The following is a 24,080-nucleotide window of genomic DNA, read 5'->3' as shown; positions in this document are numbered from 1 at the left end:
AATGCATGATAAAATATCGGGTCTTGACAAGTTCCAATTTTGAATGGCAGTAAATGAGCCTGACATGGGCTAAATTTGACATGTAAAGGGTGTACCTCTCGACATCCCGTTTGCAAGTATTTAAAGGGACGGCGTCTTGAAAGTTGTCATGCTTGGATAATCTATGCAATAATTTTTTATGCTTTTCCTTTGGCATTAAACATCAAAAAGCCTGAATTGGGTCAAAGTTTCATACAGGGGTTATTTATTTTAAAAAAAAAGTTGCATGAGCCATCTTTCTTAATAAATATCAGATTTGGGGCAGTGGTGCCAATTTCTTTCTCAATTTTTGCAGCTGCGGCTGAAAATACGGTCCGTATATTTTGAAAGGTTATTTTTGCGATCGCTGGGTCGCCGATTTCTGCTGGAAACCAAAGCGATGGCTGAAATATATTTCCGAACTAAATCTCCATAGAAAGTCAAAGTGAGCACGCGGCCGTCGCCTCTCGGTGGCGTTCGTCACGTATCAACGGCGTTCGGGTCACCGCTCCGGTTCAAGGGTCTCGGCCGGCGTCCCCGTTTTCCCGCGGACCTCCGGCGCCAATCGCGGCGCACTAAAAATCACCTTTCATCCCCGGGTACTCGTCTAAATGCATCCAATCGCTCCTTCTTAATAACTCCGGGATGCACTCCGGGAAGAGAAGGCGGGGCGACTGTGGAAATGAGAACGTCTCGATCCGATCGGCGCCATTGCGGGAACTGATTAACTAATACGGCACGCGTTAGTTACAGCCGCCGGCGAGCAATGGAAATTCGGATGGTTATTGATAATGCAGCGGCGTATTCAGTATTCCCCCCTCGCTCGCCCAAACACCAAATTATTCCTCCAAACACACGCGCGGGGCTTCATTTCCTGCTGCGTGAAATTCATTAGAACCTCGAACGCTACCTGTGATGTCAAACCGTGCGGCTGGGATATTTTCAAAAGGCGACATCGTCATGCAAATGTACTTTTTAATTGTGTTTTCCAAAAGTAGAATACCTGGAGGACCTGCAATACTGTAACTTAATGGTAGGGTTTAGGTACTTAATACTGCCCCCACCCACAACTATAAAGGGCCGCTATTATGTGACTATGGTGGCCCTATTAAGTCAAATGCGTAAGGTAAGCATAGCTGCAAAGTATTGTGTTCCGTATCGACTATTTAGTCAAATCTGTAAGGTAAGCAGAGCTGCAAAGTTTTGTGTTCCGTACTGACTATTAAGTCAGATCCGTAAGGTAAGCATAGCTGCAAAGTATTGCGTTCCGTATCGACTATTAAGTCAAATGTGTAAGGTAAGCAGAGCTGCAAAGTTTTGTGTTCCGTACTGACTATTAAGTCAAATCCGTAAGGTAAGCAGAGCTACAAAGTTTTGTGTTCCGTACTGACTATTAAGTCAAATCCGTAAGGTAAGCAGAGCTGCAAAGTTTTGTGTTCTGTACTGACTATTAAGTCAAATTCGTAAGGTAAGCATAGCTGCAAAGTTTTGTGTTCCGTACTGAATATTAAGTCAAATCCGTAAGGTAAGCAGATCTGCAAAGTTTTGTGTTCCGTACTAACTTTGGGGCTCTATTAATTCAAATCCATAAGGTAAGCAGAGCTGCAAAGTTTTGTGTTCCGTACTGACTATTAGGTCAAATCTGCAAGGTAAGCAGAGCTGCAAAGTTTTGTGTTCGGCACTGACTATACAGGCTCTATTAAGTCAAATCTGAACGTTAAGCAGAGCTGCAAAGCTTTGTGTTCCGTGCTGACTTTTAAGTCAAATCTGTAAGGTAAGCAGAGCTGCAAAGTTTTATGTTCTGTACTGACTATGCAGGCTCTATTAAGTCAAATCTGAACGTTAAGCAGAGCTGCAAAGCTTGGCGTTCCGTACTGACTATGCAGGTTCTAATAAGTTAAATCTAAAAGGTAAGCAGAGCTGCAAAGTTTACACACGCGCATATATATATATATATATATATATATATATATATATATATATATATATATATATATTGCAGTTGGTCTCCATGGGCATGTTTTAGCTATTAGCGATTGAAGTCCTCGACAGACATTCACATAGAGGGGGAAATATCGCCGTCATCACGCACTGCTGCCGCCATCTTTGCTATCTCGACATCCAAACCTCACTTCCATTATCTGTTTATCCTCTCATCTCACCCCCCCCCAAAAAAAAAAAAAAAACCCTGCCTCCATCACTCCCTTATCAGTCATCCGCTCTTCTCGTCCCTTACAGCCAAGCGTGGCCGCGGCTGATAACGTTCGCCGCCGTTCTGAACGAGGGCGGACGAAAGCGTGGGACGAGCTTGGTGCTCAAGCTCTCGGCCAGAGGGAAAAAAAAAAACAAAAAGTGGTCGTGCTGCGAGGGCCTCTGAAGGTCTTTACGGTTGATTTCGCTCAAGCTTGACCTCTCTGGAGAGGGGATCAGCGTCAACTCACAGAATCAGTCCCCCCCCCCAAAAAAAAAAAAAAAGTCATACATGCTGTGCAGGCAAAAGAACACGCTGCATTTGAGCTTTTATGAAACTTCACTTTGGAGAGCGGGGAGAAACAGATGTACTGCATGTCCCCATAACCCCACGGTCCAAACTATTGATTTTCCTGGCGTGTTACACATTGTAAAACCGTTCAAAAAAATGCTAGAACACACTATAGGATTACTTATACTTTGCCAGAGCTATAACTGCTTTTTAAGAAGTGCCATTTCCTTCATAAATCAACTAATTAGTGATTAGCGAGACGAGTAACTCATTCACTTGCTAGCTCATGTAAGAGTTTTCTACCCAAGTACAGTTAGCAAATTAGCGAAAGCTTTGTAGGCAGCTAACGAACAATATAGCCGTTTATCAACAACTCTAGCTAGATAGCTAAGTGCTTAGCTAATAAACCTACATAACTAATATGGTAGCTAGTTGTGTGTATAGCTAACTAGCAAGTTAAAGCTACCGAGAGACAAATGCTGGACGGTCAGTGAAGGTAGTGGCTGTTTTCATTTTCTCAGGGCTCGTTCATTGTTGCCAAAAAGTCGCCAAAATTTCGCCAGAGATCAACAGATATTGCTTTTATAGCTTGATTTATATATTTTATATATTCAGGTATTTGCAAGAAATTGTAAATGTGTTCCAAATTTATTTGTGACTACAGCAGCACAGATGTGCGTCTGGTGACCTCTGGCGACATTTTGCGACCTCTAACAATATTTTGCTGACCTTTAGTGACCTTGAACAAGGAGATGAAAACAGCCTTTAACTTCGCCGACACTTGCCAGCAAGTTTTAAACGAAATAATTTGCGAGCTAACTAACTAGGTACGAAGTACATGGCTTGCTAGCTAAACGACTATATAGCTAAATAATCATGTACAACTCCAAAACTAGCAAAATAGCTTTGTAGGCAGCAAACAGACACCATAGCCCTTAACAACTGTGTAGATACGTAGCTAACTACTTAACGGATAAAATATATCGATACTGTAGCTACAACCTAGCTAACTAATTAAGGTAGCTAGCTCTGTGTATAGCTAACGCTATATAGATGAACGCTGGCGAGTCTCTGCAAAGGTAGCAGCCCCTTTGACCTCCTCAGGATTTGTTCAAGGTCGCTAAAATGTCAGTAGGGGTCACCAACATGCCACCGGAGGTTACCTGGAAATTTGGAATGTTTTCTAAACTTCTTTTCGACAAGACTAGCACAGCCGAATGTCTGGTGACTTCTGCCGACACAATTAGCCGATTAAAACAAATAAATAACTTGCTAGCTAGCTTGCCTACTACTACTAGCTTGCCTGGGGTTGCTATCTTACCTACTACATCAGCCCATCTTTATTATCTAATTAGCTAGCTAGCTAATGGAAGAACTCACTAAATAACCAGACAACTGACTAAGAGACAGGACATTTTCTTCACTAGCTAACTATATAGCATAGCTAAGTGAAATTAAGCACTCGACTGAAGCTTTCCGTACACGCGTAGCTGCCCGATATTCCGTTGTACTGTGAACAGTATGCCATGTCTGATGTGCAAAGCCCGGTGTGCGTTATTTGCAGACACTAATTTTGTCTAACGAGCTGATGAGAGGCAGACAGTAGAGGAGCGAGGCAGTAAGGCGTGAGGAATCGGAGATTGAATTCGCCTGCGCTTCAAACTTTCAATTTGCGACGCGACCGTGACAACACGGATTTTTGTTGCATAGATGCCTCTCAATATGTGCTTCCTGTCAAAACCTCTTCCGCCGCTCCAGGCAGATAAAAACAACAACAAAAAATGTTCAGATTTTGCCGTACCGCGCATCGCGACGGCAACTGCGGATTCAGCGCTGGCGTTTGCGCGGAGGTTGTTAAAAATGATCGACTTTGAACACGCCGGGAAAATAAAAGCAACCTGGGGAATAAGTCGGCTTTTTTGTCGCGGGCAGGTTCACAAAAGGTTCACGCTCAGGAAGGAACGCGTGACAGCTAACCGACGAGATGGCGCGGCCGCGGGGATTGCGCAACGTCGCCGCAACAATGGCGCCAAATGGCGAAATTCAAATGAAGCCTTTATCCCGTTTTTGACTCGTTTCAGCGTGGTTCCCTTGCGTGTAATTGTCATCCCACCTCTGCGCCGCGCTCGCACAAAAGATGATGGATCGTCTTCCGTTTTTAAGCGCTTCCATCGCGTATTCTGCTCTCAAGGTGTCTCGTACTCTTTTCAAGTCATTCGTTTTGTTAGCTTCGTCTCGACGTGCCGACTGATGAAGCTCTTCATCATATAGTCCAAAAAAATGGAATAAAAATGGATTAATGTTTATTGTTGGGTAGCGAAAAAGAAAGTCATGTTAGCCTCCTAGCTAACTCTCATATTTTCCGGACTATGAGTCACTCCTGTGTATAAGTCAAAAATAAGGGAAAAATAAAAAACATAGCTTACTTTTCTGACAAATTTAGTCTGACAAATATGCTAGCTTGCTAGCTAGCTAGATCCCTAGTTAACTAATAACTAAGTAGCAAAATGGCTGCTTTCCTAATACTGGGGGTTAAAAAATATTGGCTTAATTCATTCTTCACAAACACATTAAACATTATTGCAAGTATTTTTTGATGTGACTTATATACTAAGAGTATATTAACTTTTAGATTTTTCATGCGAGAAAAAGGTTTTCTAAAAAGAATTATATACGGAATACTGCACCTTGTCTCACCGATATGTGAAATATTGGATTGACTGATTTCCATGGATAGTAAAATTAAGATTTCTCTCTTCGCAAGCCGAGGGTACTCAGACATGGCCGCCATCTGTTTGTACGTGCCCATTTTCACCCCGGGGGCACGGATACCCTCGCTTTACTTGGCACCACTTCTCATGGTGGCATAAAATAGGGTAATAAAATATGTATATGTGCTGGATAGCGTTTGTACTCAATAAGCATTTGCTCAGATTTTGGTATTAAAGAGGAATTATCTTTATGAAAAAAATCATACGGAATTATATTCGTAGGATATCCCACATTAACCTGCATTCTGTTACATTTTGCTGTGCTAGGTTACATTATTTTTGCTAGGCTAAGCTCACAATAGCTACAATCTTTTCTTGTTTAGTGGTAAGATATAGCTGGTTTACCTTTTAAGCCTCTTGACTAACGACACTAACGTACCCTATGTAAGGTAATTCTGTTACATTATGCTACGCTAGGTTACATTCTATTTTGCTAGGCTAAGCTTGTTTACCCTCTTTGTGTATATGATATACCTGGTTTACCTTTTTAGTCCCTCTAATAACTACGCTAATTTACACTGCGTGGTAATGATACACCATCCTGCATTCTGTTACTTTATGCTATGCTAGGTTACATTATATGTTGCTAGGCTAATCTACACTGCAATCTTATCTTTACCCTTTTTTTGTGTGTGATTTTGATGGATATACCTGGTTTCACTTTTTAGTCTCTTGAATAGCAACGGTAACTTTCACTGTCAGGTAATGCTACGCCTACCCACGTTCTGTTACGTTATGCTATGCTAGGTTACATTCTATTTTGCTAGGCTAAGCTTGTTTACCCTCTTTGTGTTTGGGTATGATATGATAGATATACTTGGTTTACCTTTTTAGTCCCTTGAATAACTACGCTAATTTACACTGCGTGCTAATGATACACTAACCCACATTCTGTTACTTTTTGCTATGCTAGGTTACATTATATTTTGCTAGGCTAATCTACACTGCAATTAAATCCCGTTTACCCTTTTTATTTTTGTGTGTGATTTGATGGCTATACCTGGTTTCACTTTTTAGTCTCTTGAAAAGCAACGGTAAATTTCACTGTCAGGTAATGCTACGCCAACCCGCGTTCTGTTACGTTATGCTATGCTAGGTTACATTCTATTTTGCTAGGCTAAGCTTGTTTACCCTCTTTGTGTATGAAACGATAGATATACCTGGTTTACCTTTTTAGTCCCTTGAATAACTACGCTAATTTACACTGCGTGCTAATGATACACTAACCCACATTCTGTTACGTTTTGCTATGCTAGGTTACATTATATTTTGCTAGGCTAATCTACACTGCAATCAAATCCCGTTTACCCTTTTTATTTTTGTGTGTGATTTGATGGCTATACCTGGTTTCACTTTTTAGTCTCTTGAATAGCAACGGTAAATTTCACTATCAGGTAATGCTACGCCAACCCGCGTTCTGTTACGTTATGCTATGCTAGGTTACATTCTATTTTGTTGGCTAAGCTTGTTTACCCTCTTTGTGTATGATATGATAGATATACCTGGTTTACCTTTTTAGTTCCTTGAATAACTACGCTAATTTACACTGCGTGGTAATGATACACTATCCCGCATTCTGTTACTTTATGCTATGCTATGTTCCATTATTTATTCTAGGCCACAATCTCGTTTACCCTCTTAGATGTGTGATTGTGTTACATACTGTAAAAACACAGTCATTAGTTGCCGAAAAAAAAACTTAAAATGTCCTCAAGCTGACAAACGGCAAAATTCCACGCCGTGTCAACGCGGCGCGCTTACCTCCCGTGGAGCTGGTGACAGCACTTCGTAGGAAGCGTGAAGTGGCGCGTCGGCGGTTTCTTATTTGTTCGAAAGTAGCGCTGTCACGCTGATTTTTCCGAAGCTTTTAAGCAACACCGCAGCGCCTTAACATTAGCGTCGCGGACGGCGCATAATCATTAACCACCCCCAGCAACCCTCGGCTCTCTTGAGAACGATTTCCGTTTCGTATCGGTAGGGTCAAAGGCCAGCCGAGGCCGCTAACGATTCGCCGTTAATGATCCGTGCGGGCCAGGCCGATGAGGAATAGCGATCGGGGCTCCCCGTCATGTATCGTATCCCTTCCTCAAGTCCCTAATCACTTAAGGACAGTAGTTTGGATCAACAGCGAGCCGTCATTGGCATCTCACTCACGCCGTTAGCGAGAGTTACGATCCGCCGCTCCCAACGATTCGCCGTTTGTCGTCTTTTCACCGCTGACGGCGGAGCAACTTTTCGGGATAAAAGGACGGCGACGTGTTTATGGCGTTGGCGACTCTCCAGCGGGCCGCTCTGCAAAGGTAGTAAATCGTCAGCGCCGGGCTCATCTCATCCTTTCCGCTTACTTTCTGCGGCGGTTGAAACAAACCTCATCATCTTAAAAAAGATAAGAAAGCGTTATATTGACCGTCCATTAATTGCGCTTTTAATGCGCGGCGGGTGGAAATCAGCGAAGCGCTCTACAATTAGACCGCAACGTCGGAGCAAATTAAAGAATTCCGCTGCTGTCAATTGATTTGGCCGAAGAAATGCTAACGTGTTATGTTGTAATGATGCAATCAATTGTTGGCGTGGAAAACAGCGGGAATTGAATTCATGGCACCATACGCTTTCTCGATTTGAAATAGCTCAGAGGTGCTTTAACTCATTAGGCGATTTCCAACCCGCGCCACTGTAACATTTAAAAAAATAAGTATTCCTATTCTCTTGAAAGATACGCAAAAATACGTCTTTGGGATTGAATGAGTTATTCGCATGTCTGTGCTATGCTTTCATTAAATACCCCCAAAACTACTGCAACTAGTAATTGTCTAGCCGAACGTAGCCTTGAAGATTTTATGCCGTTTATACTGTTGGAGCGATTTCAAGTTTGGCTTTATTTTTACAATTACAGCCGGGGGCGGAGCTTGAGACGAATGAATTTTACAAGCAGAGGCAACAGTGTGTAATCAAAGTGAGTGCCCATATTAAACCGTGAGAAGCATTTTGTGGGCGGAGGCAGCATTTTTTGTACACAGTATTCCCTCGCCGCTTCGCACTTGTGGCTTCGGCGCTTCGTTTTTGTTTTTTTTTCAAAAGACCGTCACAGCATCGCTAACCCAATTTGTTTCAATAGCACTCCCACGCTCAGTCTGAAGCAATCTAAAAAAAAGTGATCAGTTGGAACGGCAACTGTCGGTTGAGGCATTTACGTCTTTTAAAGCGCTTTTCAAAAGTAATCAAATGGGTTTTGTCAACTTATAAGGGGCTGCTAGCCGCTACTGCTGCTAGCATCTACTGCTGCTAGCCTCTGTTAATCACTGGCAACAGGCACTGTATAAAACAAAGTCAGCGTCAAGATGTCTATTTTTTTGGACATACATGATTTTTTACATTTTTGTACTTATGGTTCGTTAAAATGTGATCAGTTGGAACGGCAACTGTCAGTTGAGGCATTTACGTCTTTTAAAGCGCTTTTCAAAAGTAATCAAATGGGTCTTGTCAACTTATATGAGATGAGTGCTGCTAGCCGCTACTCCTGCTAGCATCTACTGCTGCTAGCTGCTAGCCTCTGTTAATCACTGGCAACCATTGTACCACTGGATAAAACAAAGTCAGGATCACGATGTCTGTTTTTTTGGACATACATGATTTTGTACATTTTTGTACTGATGGTTCATTAAAATGTGATCAGTAGGAATGGCAACTATGTCAGTGGAGTTTAAATTGCCTTTGAAAAGTAATCTAAATTTGTCATTCTATATGGGCCAGTTGAGTTCTGCTAGCATCTTTTGCTGCTCACCTCTAGCTGCTTACAGTGTAGCCGCCGCTAATCACGAGCAGCAGACACTGTATAATTCAATGTCTGTTTAATGAAGTCTATTTTTTAAGAATCTTAAATTAGCATAAGTAGCAATTGAACTTGATTTCACGTTGTTGACGACATGCTGCCGAGATTTACTTAAAAATAAAAGGCGCTGATTTCTATGGGAAGGCCAAGGTTATTTTGCAGTTTTGACGATGTTAGCGCGTTGGCGGTGTGTTACGGTTAAGCCTAGCATAAACACAATAATAAACTGCGTAAATGAGGCAGATACTCAACAGATACTCAAATTACTCGAGTACTATTTTCATCCCCGGTATATACAGTGGTAGCACTACTTACAAAATTATTTTGTTACAGAAGTACTTTTGTAACATGAGTTGTTCGTAAGTAGAGGCGCTTTTTCGTATAAATAGCATCATGTGTTTGAAGTCCAAGTGTGGGTGTAAATTTTTGTTATATATTTATGCCGCATCATAACTTTAACATGATCTTTTGGGTTTTAGTAACATTCCTGTGTGTGAACAAGAGTGAACTCGCACGTCGGTTCAGTCAGCTCTCTTCTTTCATTGAACATAATGCATTTTCCAAAGTTCAAACAGGCTTGGCGTTATTAAAAGAGAGGAAATGATATTTAATCCTAATTGGAATCAAGCTTTAAAACGGCTCCTAATGTTAACGTCAATAATACAGTAGAATCCCCCAGATATGGAGGCAGTGTTCCAAAACACCCAATCGCAGGCAGCCATTGGTGCAAATAACGCTCCGTATCGACTTAACAACTTGTAGCAATCGGGCGGGCTACATCCTTCCTCGGGCGCCTTTTCTTATCTTTCGGCTTGTTTTGCAAGTCAATGCTGACCTTCCGTATGCGTATGACTCAAGCTTTTATTTTTTCCCGTGATTGATTTTTTTTTTCTCCTTTTTATTCCACACCCCAAACTCATCACGCTGAATATTAAAGTAATTACAAAGCCACAATTTATCCGGCACGTAACGCCGTCCCTATCTTGTTAAGCTGAAATATCCCGGCTTTTTTTTTTTTTTTTTTTGCATACATTAACATCGGCGATGTCGGGGTCCCGGCAGGTAAAGCAAACAAGGCATAAATCGGATCGCCCGAGCTCGTAAACATACTAGAAACGGAATTAAAAAGTTGGCACAAAGTCCAAACTCAGCCTCGCGGTTGCCACGGCGACGCCACAACTTTCACTTTCAATCGCTATCCCGGGCGCATAAATCACAATGTTGTTTTGCTCAAAGGTTTTCTCGCGTCTGTAAATAATGTAGCAGACGGGCCGTCATAAAGTCGCTTCAAAAACTGATTTGTTTTGTTTATTTCCCTCTTGAGCCATTTTTTTTTTTCGTGTGTAATTGGTAGCGTGACCTGCGAGAAGAGATCTTGAAAGATTTAAATTTGGCTTCTAACCAAATTGAAATGTGTAGCTTTTGTGGGTACGCGGCAGACATTTCGCGACATCAATGAGATTAATTAAATTAGCAAAATGGGGGGAGTAAATGATTACTGTGATATTGTGTGTTCAGAATATTACATATTTTGTGTGTGCGAGTAAAGGAAAATAATTTACGTCGTGCCTAATTAGTTTTAGCAGATCAATTACCTCAATTGATAAATTACTGTATTTTCTTCTCTATATCATGCACCGGATTATAAAACACGCCTTCAATGGATGGCCTATTACAAACCGTTTTCATATATAGGTCGCACTGCATTATAAGGCGCATAGAATAGAAGCTACAGTTGTGGCCGGGGTTGCATTATGCATCCACTAGATGGAGCTGCGCTGAAGGAAATGTCAAGAAAACAACCAGATAAATCAGTCAAATTTTTCTATCAGAAATGAATAATAATGATTTTTTTTTGAGTGGGGGGGGTACTACTTGGTGTTGGTACTTGCCCATTCCTAGCACTCCTTGATAGCAATAATAATAAATACTTAAATCGACTGCCATCCCAAGTTCTGATTTATTGAAATAAAGCCAATATCAACACGATACAGATACTTGGTATCACTACCCGCCCACCCTTAGCACTCATTGATAGCAATAATCATAAATACTTACATGGATTGCGATTCCATGTTCCGATAAGTTGAAATAAAGCCAGATATCAACACGATACAGAGACTTGGTATCACTACCCGGCCATTCTTAGCACCATTGATAGCAATAATCATAAATACTTACATCGATTGCCATCCCAAGTTTCGATATCAAAGTAAAGCCAGATATCAACACGATACAGATACTTGGTATCACTACCTGCCCATCCTTAGCACTCATTGATAGCAATGCGTCACAAAATGGCTGAGCACATCTTCGCCTTATCTATTGGCCAATACCAGTTTTGGTTGCCATCCCAAGTATGGATAACTTGAAATAAGGCCAGGTATCGGCCCAGTACTGATACTTGGTATCGCTGTTCATCCCTCGCTAGCACTCACTGATAATGTGTCAGCAAATGGACAAGCGCATCTTCGCTTTATCTTTCGGCCGACGCTAGTATCGGTTGCCAGCCAAAGGACTGATACTTTGTATTAACAGGCCAGGTATCAGCCCGATACTGTTACTTGGTATCTGCGCATGCCCTCTGCTAGCACCAATCGTCCGACGCTAGTATAGGTTGCCATCCCAAGTCCCGATATCTTGAAATAAAACTGAATATCAACTCGATAGAAATACTAGCGGCCGTTGATATCAACGCGTTCGAAAATGTCCGAGCATATCTTCGCCCCATCTCGGCGGGCGGCGCGGCGGCCCCGACCGGCGGGATCGAGTCAATTTCATCCGCGGGATAAGAAATCCCCGGCATCAATTATTAACCGGCGCTGAATACCAATTGTATGGGAAAGATGCCAGGCTCGAGAAGGTCTCTGCTGCTAAGTCTCGGCCAATCAGATTGCGTTTGAGACGCGCCCTTGCCGCAGACGGCAGTTTGAGGTCGGCGTGACGCGACCCGATGGAAATTCCCAGCGACCGGATCACGGCGCCGTAATAACCGGGGAGCGTCGGGGCATCGGCGAAGAGACAAACATCTCCGTCTTTGGCGTCCTGTCACCCGGCGCCGGCTGTTTGGATTTGGCGGCCCCGCGAGCGAATGCGCGCCATTGTTTGTCTGCCGCCCCTCCGGAGGCGCAACCGGTGTTGGACTTGAGCGCTTTTCATCACCCCCCCCCGCCATTCCTCCGCTATCTTGATCGGCGCGCGTCGGTGACTGGCGTCGGTCCCCGTTGGCCGCGGCAACCCTCCCGCCGTCCATTTGGGTCCGATGGCCGCCGATTGGGTTCAAACGCTCTTCGGCGGCAGATGCCGTCGGAAGATTGCTTTCGCCCCCCCCCCCCCCCCCCCCCCCCCCGCCGCGAAACGCGGCGGCGGAATTCTCGGCCCTCGGGGGAGGATACGGAAAGCTTGCGGTGTTTACCCCTCGCGAGGATACACGTGCGGAACCCCTAAAGTAAATATGGCAAAATTGTATTTGCCCGCTCGCAGGCAATTCCCGTCAAAGGAAGAGATGTGAAGCGCGATTGGCGGCGCGCCACTCGCCATCTTATCTCCCCCCGTGCAGCATGCTAATCAAAGGCGGTCAAGCCCCGCTATCTTCCCCCCTTGTGATCCCGGGCTTTGTCTAAGCCCCCCCCCCCCCCCCCACCGACTCCCCCCCCACCGCCGTCGATGACTTAAAGGTGCAGCCCGTGCCTTCTCATCTCATATCTCTCAGATTGGCCCACGATCTGTAGCTGTTTGGTATGCGGGCGACGCGGAATGGGACGCACCCCCGGATGCCAGTACGTCCCCCATTTGGGATCGTTGAGGCAGACCATGATGGAAGATAATCTACTATGTCTTCATATTATTAGGCGCGACTTTTTGTCATGATTTGAGTTCTTATTCCGTTGTTTAGTTAATCGCTGTTTGAAAATTTTGTATCATATTTTTCGGAATATAAGCCGCAACTTTTTTCTCGTGTTTTGAGCCCTGCAGCCCCCATGCATTTTTTTTTTTTTTTTTTTTTGTGCCAGCCACCAGGAGGCAGCCCACCAGTTAAAGGGACGGTATTTAGACCGTTTTTCATTAAAGGGGAATCAATTAAATGGTGTAAATTTAAAAAACTTGCAAATGGATATGTTGTAGGCGACCAACAATATGTTTTAAATATAATCATATGTCTAGTTATTATGAAATGATATTACATGGTGGGCGGCATTTCTCCGGAGGCGGCCATGTTTGTTATAGTTACGGACAATAATAAATGCAGCACCTGCAGCACCTCCTGCTGTCCATAAAGAAAATCTCACACACTGTCCCTTTAAGCAAATGTGTGTATCTGTTTGAGATAGAACTGAAAATATGTGCGTCAATGGCTGTATTCAAAAAGCGTTTTCAAAATATAATATTGAAAAGATAAAAATTACCGGTACGTATAAAATCAATACGATTTTGTAGTAATCTTATTCATAGTCTATAGCAGGGGTGGGAAATTTTTTTTTAGCTTGGGGTCAAATTGACTTTTAAATTGATGCATCAGAGAATGATTTATCAAGTATTCTTGCATGTTTGTTTTATTTACAATCTCAAGTACTTCGAAGTACAACAACTGATCTACCGGTTTGGCCGAAGTAAAAAAACAAAAAAAACAGAGCTCTTCATCTGTACTTTTCCAGGCAGCGTTGTCTCACTTTTGGATAATGCGAGCCGCAGGGAGAAAATCACCTCCCTTGCCCTTTTGTTGTTCTTCCGAATCGTTTTTTTTTTCTTTCCTCCCTCCTCACTTTCCACCATCACATCTGGTTATTTATACCGCATACGTCCTCCTTCCATCTTTCCTCTTTCCAGGTCCACCTCTCACTTCTTCCCGCCTCTTTTATCTTCCCCTTCTCGTTTTTAATCCGCCGGCCGATGTGGACGGCCTCTTTGCCGTTTCTTCTTCGGTACCTCTCCGAGGATTTATGCCGGCGGGGGGGGGGGGGAGGAGCGAGAGAGGGCGGGTGAACGGGAGGGATGTGAGCGATCGGAGTGACCGGCGGACCAGGCCGGGATGAATAGTGAAGCGGAGATATATAGTGAGGGGGGAGTCTAACGCCGCGCTAATTAAATTCCGCTCCGTCTCTTCTTTTCCGAGTCGGGTCAGTCGGAGCCGCGGTGGCGAGCGATACGGAGCGACGGGGAACGGCGGCCCGACCGCGGAAGTTCGGACGGAAAATTGGCTGACAAACAGAAGAGAAAGACAAGTCGGATAGCCGCGCCCGACACGCTAATTGAATTCCAATTTAGCCTCTGAGATTGGTTCGCCTCGCCCCGCCCGCCCCCGACCCAACCAATCGTTCTAGTACCGTGTTTACGTCCAAACCGCCGTGCGTCGCGCGATACAGCGACGTAAAAGCGAGTGGGGCAAACTCGAAAATGCTTCGGCCCTTAATGAGAAAAATCGCTACGGTAATTACCGTATTTTCCGCACTATAATGTGCACATAAAAGCCTTAATTTTTTCAAAAAGCTGCGCCTTATAATCAGGCGCGCCTTATATATGGATCAATATTGAGATTGGTAGATGGGGAATGAAGTGATAAAGTAAGCTTTACCTGGTTCTTTTGTTATTATTATTTGAGTTATTACTGTTATTACTTTGAATATTACTATACTGTGATTGAAAAAGTTTTAAAATGTCATTCATTGAGGGTGCGCCTTATCTGGTGCGCCTTATATGTGGAAATAATAGGTCATTAATTGTGGGTGCACCTTATAATCAGGTGCGCCTTATATATGGATCAATATTGAGATTATATATTGATATTATGCACACCTTATTTCACCTCAAACGAGATGCTTTTCAAATTAAGAGCAAATTGATTAGAACATGAATCCACTCATTCTAAGTTGTGTTATATATATCCAAGGAGCCGTATTGACCGCTTACAATGTGGGAAATATGAAATACGCTTTACTTAATGCGAAGCAAATGTATAACTTTCGTGTACAAACACAATCAAATATGAAGAATTTACAAAGTTGAGATTTACTGTTTTTCTGTAGTTTTTATCTCGTCGTCCAACTATTGGTGCATCTTGATACACCAAATACCAAAACTTGTATATATCTAGTCCTATATTTGGGGAATTACGGTAATTCTAACAAATATTATGTTGAGTAAATTTGGAGTTTCATTGAATTCTAAACACTCTGAAGAAGAAAAGGAAGAATGAGCACGAGCGCACAAAGCGCAGGGCTAGTGAAATATTCATGGCGGCAGTGCGGTGGAGGGGGGGTGACGTGGAGCGGGTGTGGGGGGGGGGGGTGCGAGTGGAATAATGAGCACAGAGGGAGACACCCCCTGCTCGAAGACACAGCTGGTGGCGCGCAGCTACAAGTGTGCAATAATGGAGGAGCAAACAAAAGTGGATGGAAGACTTTCGCTATCAAAGTCCTATTTGAACAAAACCACGGCTTCAGTTTCGAGGACGATCCCGCAACGCGTTTCTTCATCTTCCAATTGATTTGCTCTTCATTTGAAAGGAAAATGGCTGATATTAGTAGATATGAGACAAAGGGGGAGATTTTGCTATTCCTGTTTGGGCCGCACCAATAAAATCTTGGCGTTTATATAACTAATATTTATACAAATAGGGATTCTTGTCATGGCCGCCGGTTTGGCGGGAAGAAATTGTTGTCGATTTCGGTTTAGGCTGCACGTTTATCAGTCGGAGGATTTAACGGTGGCTCCAAATGGGCCGCGTACAGCTTTTCTTGAAATGTCCTCGCGCCTGTGTGGTTAGGTGTCAGGCTGAGGGTGTTGGATCATTTTCAGGGTCCGTGCGTGTGTGTGTTTTGGCAAGGAGGGTGGTTTAAAACCCATTTTTTTTCTTTTGTAAATGTGAAAAATGAAACAGTTTTGGGTATAATTGGGGGTGGGGGGGCAAAAGGCTTTGTTTGTGCCATTTGAAGTATAATTGCACTTTTTTTTTTTTTCAGTTTTAGACTAACCTGTAACGTCTATAAAAGCTTTCAAAAGTGGTTAACACTTGTTAAAAGTTCATTTAAAACCCAGTTTTTTCTTTTGTTATTGTTAAAAATGAAACGGTTTTGGGTATACTTATTTAAGATAATAATCTTACTTATATTCGGCGGGGGGGGTAATGACCCTAGTCAAAAGGCTATGTTTTTGCCATGTGAAGTGTAATTGGAAAAAATAAGGATTGACATTTTTTTCAGGCACTTGGTTAATTTTTTTTTTTCTTTTTTCAGTTTTAGACTAACCTGTAACGTCTATAAAAGCTTTCAAAAGTGGTTAAAACTTGTTAAAAGTTCATTTATAACCCTGTTTTTTCTTTGATTAATGTTAAAAATAAAACCGTTTTGGGTATACTTATTTAAGATAATAATCTTACTTATATTCGGCAGGGGGGGGGGCACTTTGATGCACTTGGTTAAGTTTTTTTTTTTTTTTCTTTTTTCAATTTTAGACTAACCTGTAACGTCTATAAAAGCTTTCAAAAGTGGTTAAAACATAAATTAATTTAACCTAAAAATTATAACCCTGTTTTTTCTTTGGTTAATGTTAAATATAAAACCGTTTTGGGTATACTTATTTAAGATAATAATCTTACTTATATTCGGCGAATGGGGGGGGCAAAGGCAAAAGGCTTTGTTTTTGCCATGTGAAGTGTAATTGCAAAAAATAAGGATTGGCTTTTTTTTCAGGCACTTTGCCGCACTTGGTTATTTTTTTTTCAGTTTTAGACTAAGCTGTAACGCCTATAAAAGAGTTCAATAGTGGTTAACGGTGATGAAAATGAAACGGTTTTGGGCGTACTTATACAATTCTTATAAATAATAATCCTACTTATATCTGACTGGCAGTGCAGTAGGCGGACACACGGGAAAAAAAAATAGAAAACTGAGCACAATGGGAGCACCTACTCGAGTTTCCGTCATGTTTTGATTTTTTTTTTCCCTGCATAAGTTCGTTATAGAAGGGGCAACATTAAGTAAGCATGACTCGCTTATGGCAAAATGTCACAGTCGGCGTCCCTGTGATATTACAAGGGAACTAATGGCTGAGTTAAAGCACTTAGAGTAATAACGCCGCAAAGACTTGTGTGCGAAAGCGGAGGGCAAACTGCCTTATTCACACGCCGCCATCCACTCACTTCAAGGTTGCGTTTATGAACGGCGTTCCGTCGCAAACGTCAAAGTTGTTTATTTGCCGCAAAGTGGACAAGTCGCAACCGCCAAGTATTCATTTAGCCGAGTGTTTATTATTAGTTATTTAGCCGTCGGAGAGAATGCCATCGTTATATAAAGCCGTATATCGTATCGTTCTTTTTAACCCGTGAGGGGCTTTTCGGGTTTTTCCATTTTTTATTCAACGGGAAAACATTTTTATTTCAATATTTTCTATGAGGCATGACTTGCCGAAACGGTTATTAAAATGGTGGCGTTTGTTGAATTTGTGTTTCAGCAAAAGCCTTATAAGTTTCAAAATGTGATCAGTAGGAACGGCATCTGTGTCAGTTAGGTCATTTTTGTCTATGTAATAAGTCTTGAAATGTAATCCAGTGGCTCTTGCCATCTGAGTGGCGCTATCAGCTAACACTGCTAGCATCCAGTTATGCTAGCAGCTAACATTAAAACCATCCGGCAACACTGTCAGTATAATGCTTTTTCACCCTTTTTTTGTGTATTTCATTTGTTTAAAAAAACAACAAAATGCGATTTTTTTTTTTTAGTTTTTTTTTTAAATTTCAATGTATTTATTTTATGGTCATAAATACAAATGATAGTAACGGTTGCATGATTTTTAACATTTTTTTTCTCCAATTTTTGTTTCCTATTTTCAAAAATAAATACAGTATTTTTTTTCCCACTGGTCTGATTTAAAAGGAAGAAAAAGCACACTTCATTAGCGACACAAAACCGCAAAATTAATAGCAAAACCCAAATAAGCAAACTGCGATGTAGTGAGGGAACGCCGGACTCGTATAACTCAATCGTTATCTCGATTGAATCGTCACTCACAGTTTGTTTTGTGCAACAAATTTGTACAACTTTCATTGTAGATGGTTTGAACCTGTTACAAAATATGTACAAAAACTCAAGGTAGTGCTTGTTTATTTTCACTCTTTGTTATAAAACATGAAACGTTGCTGCTCATAAGAACACTGGTGTGTTTCTTTCACGGTCATGCCCCCTCCGCCCCCCCCCCCGCCGGCCCCAGACTCATACAGCTTCACTGGTTCCCATCAAGGACCTTGTCAAGGTTTGTTTATGCCCGGCGCTTTGACTTGTTTGGCTGGATTCAACGTAGCAAGCTGACATTTGCAACGGTGGGATCAACGGAGCCATGTTGATGTTTCGCGCGCAACTACGCGCCCCCCCCCCCCACACACACACACACACACACACACACACACACACAAACACACTCGCAACTCCCCGGCGAAACCGCAAAGGCAACGCGCAAAAAAATCAAAACTCTAACACAGTAATAGAATTGCAGATAAACTCAAGCGAACGCCCCATGGGCGAATCTTCCATTTCTTTGAATCTCTCCCCAATTTTCCCCATGGGCGTAATGAAAATGGAAATGACTTGTTGCAAGGTCGTACTCGCATCAAATCTCCTAAACTCTACAGGTCGGCCTTTGAAACTTTCAAACGAAAAATAGAGATGGAAACATTTTGGTTTTTGTCCGATTTGAACGCCGATACCAATTATTTGTATTTAAGCAGGCCAATTCATGATTTTTGGAACTGATACACACACATATATACACATGCACACACTGTGCTGTACAATACTATAAAATACCATGCCATACTATGTTATGCTATACTATACTATGCTACGCTATGCTATACTACACTATGCTATGTGTAACTGTCCCGTGCCCCGCTATTCTATACTATACTGCGCTACGCTATACTACACTGCATTACGCTACAGTTGCATTATGCTGCGTTACACTACGCTATGCTATGCTATACTACATACTATACTGCTATTTTATGCTATGCTTTACTGTACTATCCTGTACCACTTTATGCTATACTACACGCTGTTACGTTTCGCTGTACTATGTTATACTATACTATATGCTATACTATATTATTCTACGCTATACTATGCTATAGTATACTATGCTATACTATACTATGCTACGCTATGCTATACTACACTATGCTATGTGTAACTGTCCCATGCCACACTATTCGATACTATACTGCGCTACGCTGTACTACACTGCATTACGCTACAGTACACTACGCTATGCTATGCTATAGTATACTATGCTATACTATACTATGCTACGCTATGCTATACTACACTATGCTATGTGTAACTGTCCCGTGCCACGCTATTCTATACTATACTGCGCTACGCTATACTACACTGCATTACATTACAGTACATAGCTATGCTATGCTATACTACATACTATACTGCTATTTTATGCTATGCTTTACTATACTATCCTGTACCACGCTATGCTATACTACACGCTGTTACGTTTCGCTGTACTATGCTATACTATACTATATATTATACTACATATATTATTCTATGCTATGCTATACTATACTGCGCTACGCTATACTATGCTATACTATGCTATGCTTAACTGTCCCGTGCCACGCTATGCTATACTATACTGCGCTACGCTATACTATACTACACTGCACTACGCTACACACTATGCTACACTATACTATCCCATGCCACCTATGCTATGTAATACTATACTACATACTATACTGCTATTTTATGCTATGCTACACTATACTGTCCCGTGCCACCTATGCTATGTAATACTATACTACATACTATACTGCTATTTTATGCTATGCTACACTATACTATCCCGTGCCACCTATGCTATGCAATACTATACTACATACTATACTGCTATTTTATGCTATGCTTTCCTACACTATATACTATATACTATACTACACGGTGTTACATTTCACTTCACCATACTATATGCTATACTATATTATGCTATGCTATGCTATAGTATACTATGCTATAGTATACTATGCTATGCTATACTGTCCCGTGCCACACCATGGTATACTATACTGCGCTACGCTATACTATGCTATACTATACTATACTGCGCTGCACTATGCTACACCACACTATGCTAAATATCGGTGCCAATAATCAGCTTGGCTAATAATCAGTACATCCCTATTTAAAAGAAAAAAAAATAGATAAATACTAATTTATTTAATGTAAACCTACACCAAGCAATTTGTCCCAACACCTAAAATGCAGTGTGGAATTTTTTACTGAGACAAAATGGATTTGCAGAATTTGGTTGGATACTTAAAAAGGAGCCGTTTTGATTCCCTATGATCAACGTGGGCTTTGATCACGCCCGCAGTGGCGCTGCCCTCTCTTTTATTTTTTTTTAATCTAATCTTCCAGCCTGTGCATTTTTGCCAAATGACCAACATCGGTTCCGCTTATAAACGCCACGTGCTGCGCAGGTTTTACGCCCGTCTCAAAAATCAAGTCACAAATGATCAATTTACGGAGTTGCCGGCTCGTATATACGCCGCCGCATATTTCACCAGAGTTTGATCTTCTCTTGAGGTCAATATTTCAAAAAACAATGTAATAAGCCAGCAAATGGATTGAAAGCAGCGCCTTATAATGTGCACGCGTTATGATTGTGACTTTCAGAAAAGCACTCTCATAAAGGCCAGTGGGCGGGGCAACACTGGCCTTATTAAAACATCCCATAATACATTGCACCAAGCTGCAGTGCGGACCGGGGCGAAGTACTTCTTGAGGAACGGCTTTGAAAGGTCATAAAACATTTTTCCTTTAAGATTTGCGATTTTTTTTTTTTTTTTTTTATGCCACAGTTTGCTGTTTTCTCACTGATTCATCGTCACAAGTTTGTAATTAGCTTTTTTTTTTTTTTTGTCGCTGTCTTTTGCTCAGACAGGAGAGGCTGGAAATAAAACCTGCGAAAATTGAAGCGGATATAAGCGACTCTCTTTGACTGTTTTCCTCTCTCAGGTCTTTTTTTTTTTAATTTTATTTTCTTTTTATTTCTCAAACCATAAAATTGAGTTATTCGGCAGCCAGGCAATCACTCAGGACCTCAGTACTGCGGTTCTTCACCCTGATTGATACTGTACGCTGGAAATGACATCAGTGAGCTCAAACATCTGAAAAATGGCTGCCCGTTCCCACACGCGAAAGCATTAACAATATGTATTAGGGCTCACTTAACGCAACGGAATGTTTACGTTAGTGAAGAGCAAATGTTTTCAAGCGGGCCGCGAGAGTCCTTACTAAATTCTACACGAGTAAAACGGCGCAAACTTAAGTGAAAGAACGGGGAATTACTGTAAATATTAGGGCACGTCTCATTATTCGGTCAGCCATTTAACTCAGTCCATGCCAAAGACGTGTTTTTAAGTTTTTTGCAGGGACAGTCAATCTCAGGTACCGTATTTTCCGCACTATAAGGCGCACCTAAAAGCCAGAATTTTTTGTAAAATCTTATGGTGCGCCTTATAATCCGGTGCGCCTTATATGTGGATCAATATCGGGATTGGGATTGGGAGATGGGGAATGAACCGATAAAGTAAACTTTTCCTGATTATTTTGTGTGTTTACAGTTGAACAAGCTTGGTCGTATTGACATTGATTTATTATGCTATTGAGAGTTTAGAGTTATTATTGTTATTACAATGAGTATTACTATATTGTGATTGAAAAAGTTTTAAAATAGGTCATTGATTGAGGGTGCGCCTTACAATCCGGTGAGCTTTATATTTGGAAAAAGTTTTCAAATATGTCATTAATTGAGGGTGCGCCTTATAATCTGGTGCGCCTTATATATGGATCAATATCGGGATTGGGATTGGTAGATGGGGAATGAACCGATAAAGTAAACTTTTCCTGATTATTTTGTGTGTTTACAGTTGAACAAGCTTGGTCGTATTGACATTGATTTATTATGCTATTGAGAGTTTAGAGTTATTATTGTTATTACTTTGAGTATTACTATATTGTGATTGAAAAAGTTTTAAAATAGGTCATTGATTGAGGGTGCGCCTTACAATCCGGTGAGCTTTATATTTGGAAAAAGTTTTCAAATATGTCATTATTTGAGGGTGCGCCTTATAATCTGGTGCGCCTTATATATGGAACATTTTTAAAATGTTATTAATTGAGGGTGCGCCTTCTAGTGCGGAAAATACGGTACTTATGTTTTTCATTTTTTCAAGTGTTCTCCTAAAAAGGGTTTCAAAATGGCTGGTAGTAGGTAATTGATTACTTTGAGTCATTAAGTACTAAGTAATTAGGTACTATAATCACTTTTAACTCAGTAAGAAATTGCTTAGTTGATTAATCTATACCAGCCATTTTTACCTGAAAAAATGATGAAGAATATTATGCCTGAACATAAAGAAAAACAACGTAAAAAAATATGTTTTTGAGATTGATTATGGATCTTTAATAATATAAAATAGACATTTTTTGTTTGTTTGGGGGGGGGGGGCATTTTCAGCTGACGCCATGCAGCCCTCTGACGCCATGCAGCCCTCACACCAAGTCGGCAGCCATATGGCCGGTGACATATTGCTCTTCATTACGCCTCAAAGCAACAAAAACCCCTCCGGGGCGAGCGCTGACCCTTTGACGAATCCCATTCATACAGTAACAAACTGTTCCGCGTTGCTTCGATGGACAGCTACTGTCATTTTGACATTTTAAACTTCTTTAAAACTTTGGTCAGCTCAAATTATGAGTGTGTCATTACCTAAAAGATTAGATTTTTTGCTCTTTCTTTTTTTCTCTGCCACAAGCCAAGTTTTGATGAACAGATGTGCGTTATCCTTAAGTATTATTACTTAAAAAAATTACCGTATCGGTACGAGCTAGAGGGCCCGTTGCAGCTAGCAGCAGCTCGTGTTAGTGTACTTTTTACAGTGTTTTTTGAGGTTAGTTGTCAACTATCTTTTACAGCGTTTATACAGGTTCATCTAAAACTGAAAAAAAAATCAAGTACAGTGGACCCCCGGGTTACAGCGTTCCTGGGTTATGTTTTTTTTCATGTTGCGATGTGGAATACTAAGTTTTTTCGTCCCCTCTTTAAGGCATTTTCCCCGCCTTGCGACAAAAAAACAACTGTCATGACCTTAGGGGCGTGGCTGTATTTGTATTGTTTCGTCTCCATCTGCAGGCATTTTTAAGGTAATTGCACTTATTTACTATTGCCGTCTAACTGCAACGGGTGACTACAATGCTGGTCCGCTATTGGTCGGCCTCACTCGTTTCGAAATGGCGGAATGGTAAAGCGAAACAAGCGCCACTCAAAGGTAAATAAATCCTTTCTGTATTTTTTTATTTATGATGTTTTCTGATTGTATACATGTGTAATATATTTACGTAGCACTTACTATACTATTTTGGTACCAATTTTTAATACGTGTGTACAATTTTGATGTTTTTACCTGGGGTTCTAAACGCATTTGGATTTGGATTGCCCGCCATACGGTGAATTCACCTTACGAGCCCAACCGCTGAACGGATTCATGTCGTAACACGGGGGCCCACTGTACATCAAAGCGCCTGAAAAACAACTGCTTGTAGCGCAATCAACGTTACACTGGTGAGGCGTTCACTGAGCGCTCACATTGTGGGAATTCTGAAACGCACTCACATTAACCTGCAACAAATATATTAAGTACGGATATGAACACAAGAAAATATGCCGAATTTTTTGTAAAAGATGAGAATCATTCTGTTGAGCTATCGTTTTTACATTGTTGCCAACGTGCATCATATACACGCTAACAAAGAAAATACCATAATTTGACCCCAAAATGAAGGTTTTGTCCTATATTTGGGGAATTACGGTATAACCGGCGCAAACTCACATCACGTATGCCCCATTTCTCAAGAATCATATTTTTACCACATGAAATGCAAATATCGGCCCAGTATAAATAGGATTACGCAAC

General features: G+C 41.5%; 1 protein-coding gene across 2 annotated transcripts in view; it reads left to right on the top strand.

Annotated features, from left to right (window-relative positions):
* The window catches only part of grid1a (glutamate receptor, ionotropic, delta 1a), a 275,198-nt gene that overhangs the window by 53,233 nt on the left and 197,885 nt on the right, over nucleotides 1-24,080 (top strand). The window lies entirely within an intron of this gene.

The sequence above is a fragment of the Hippichthys cyanospilos genome, chromosome 8 (assembly GCF_059441005.1).
Source record: "Hippichthys cyanospilos isolate Australia breed blue-spotted pipefish chromosome 8, RoL_Hcya_1.0, whole genome shotgun sequence".
Classification (NCBI taxonomy): domain Eukaryota; kingdom Metazoa; phylum Chordata; class Actinopteri; order Syngnathiformes; family Syngnathidae; genus Hippichthys; species Hippichthys cyanospilos.
Note: the sequence above shows the minus strand (reverse complement) of the source record. Positions and strands in the feature narration are given on the sequence as shown.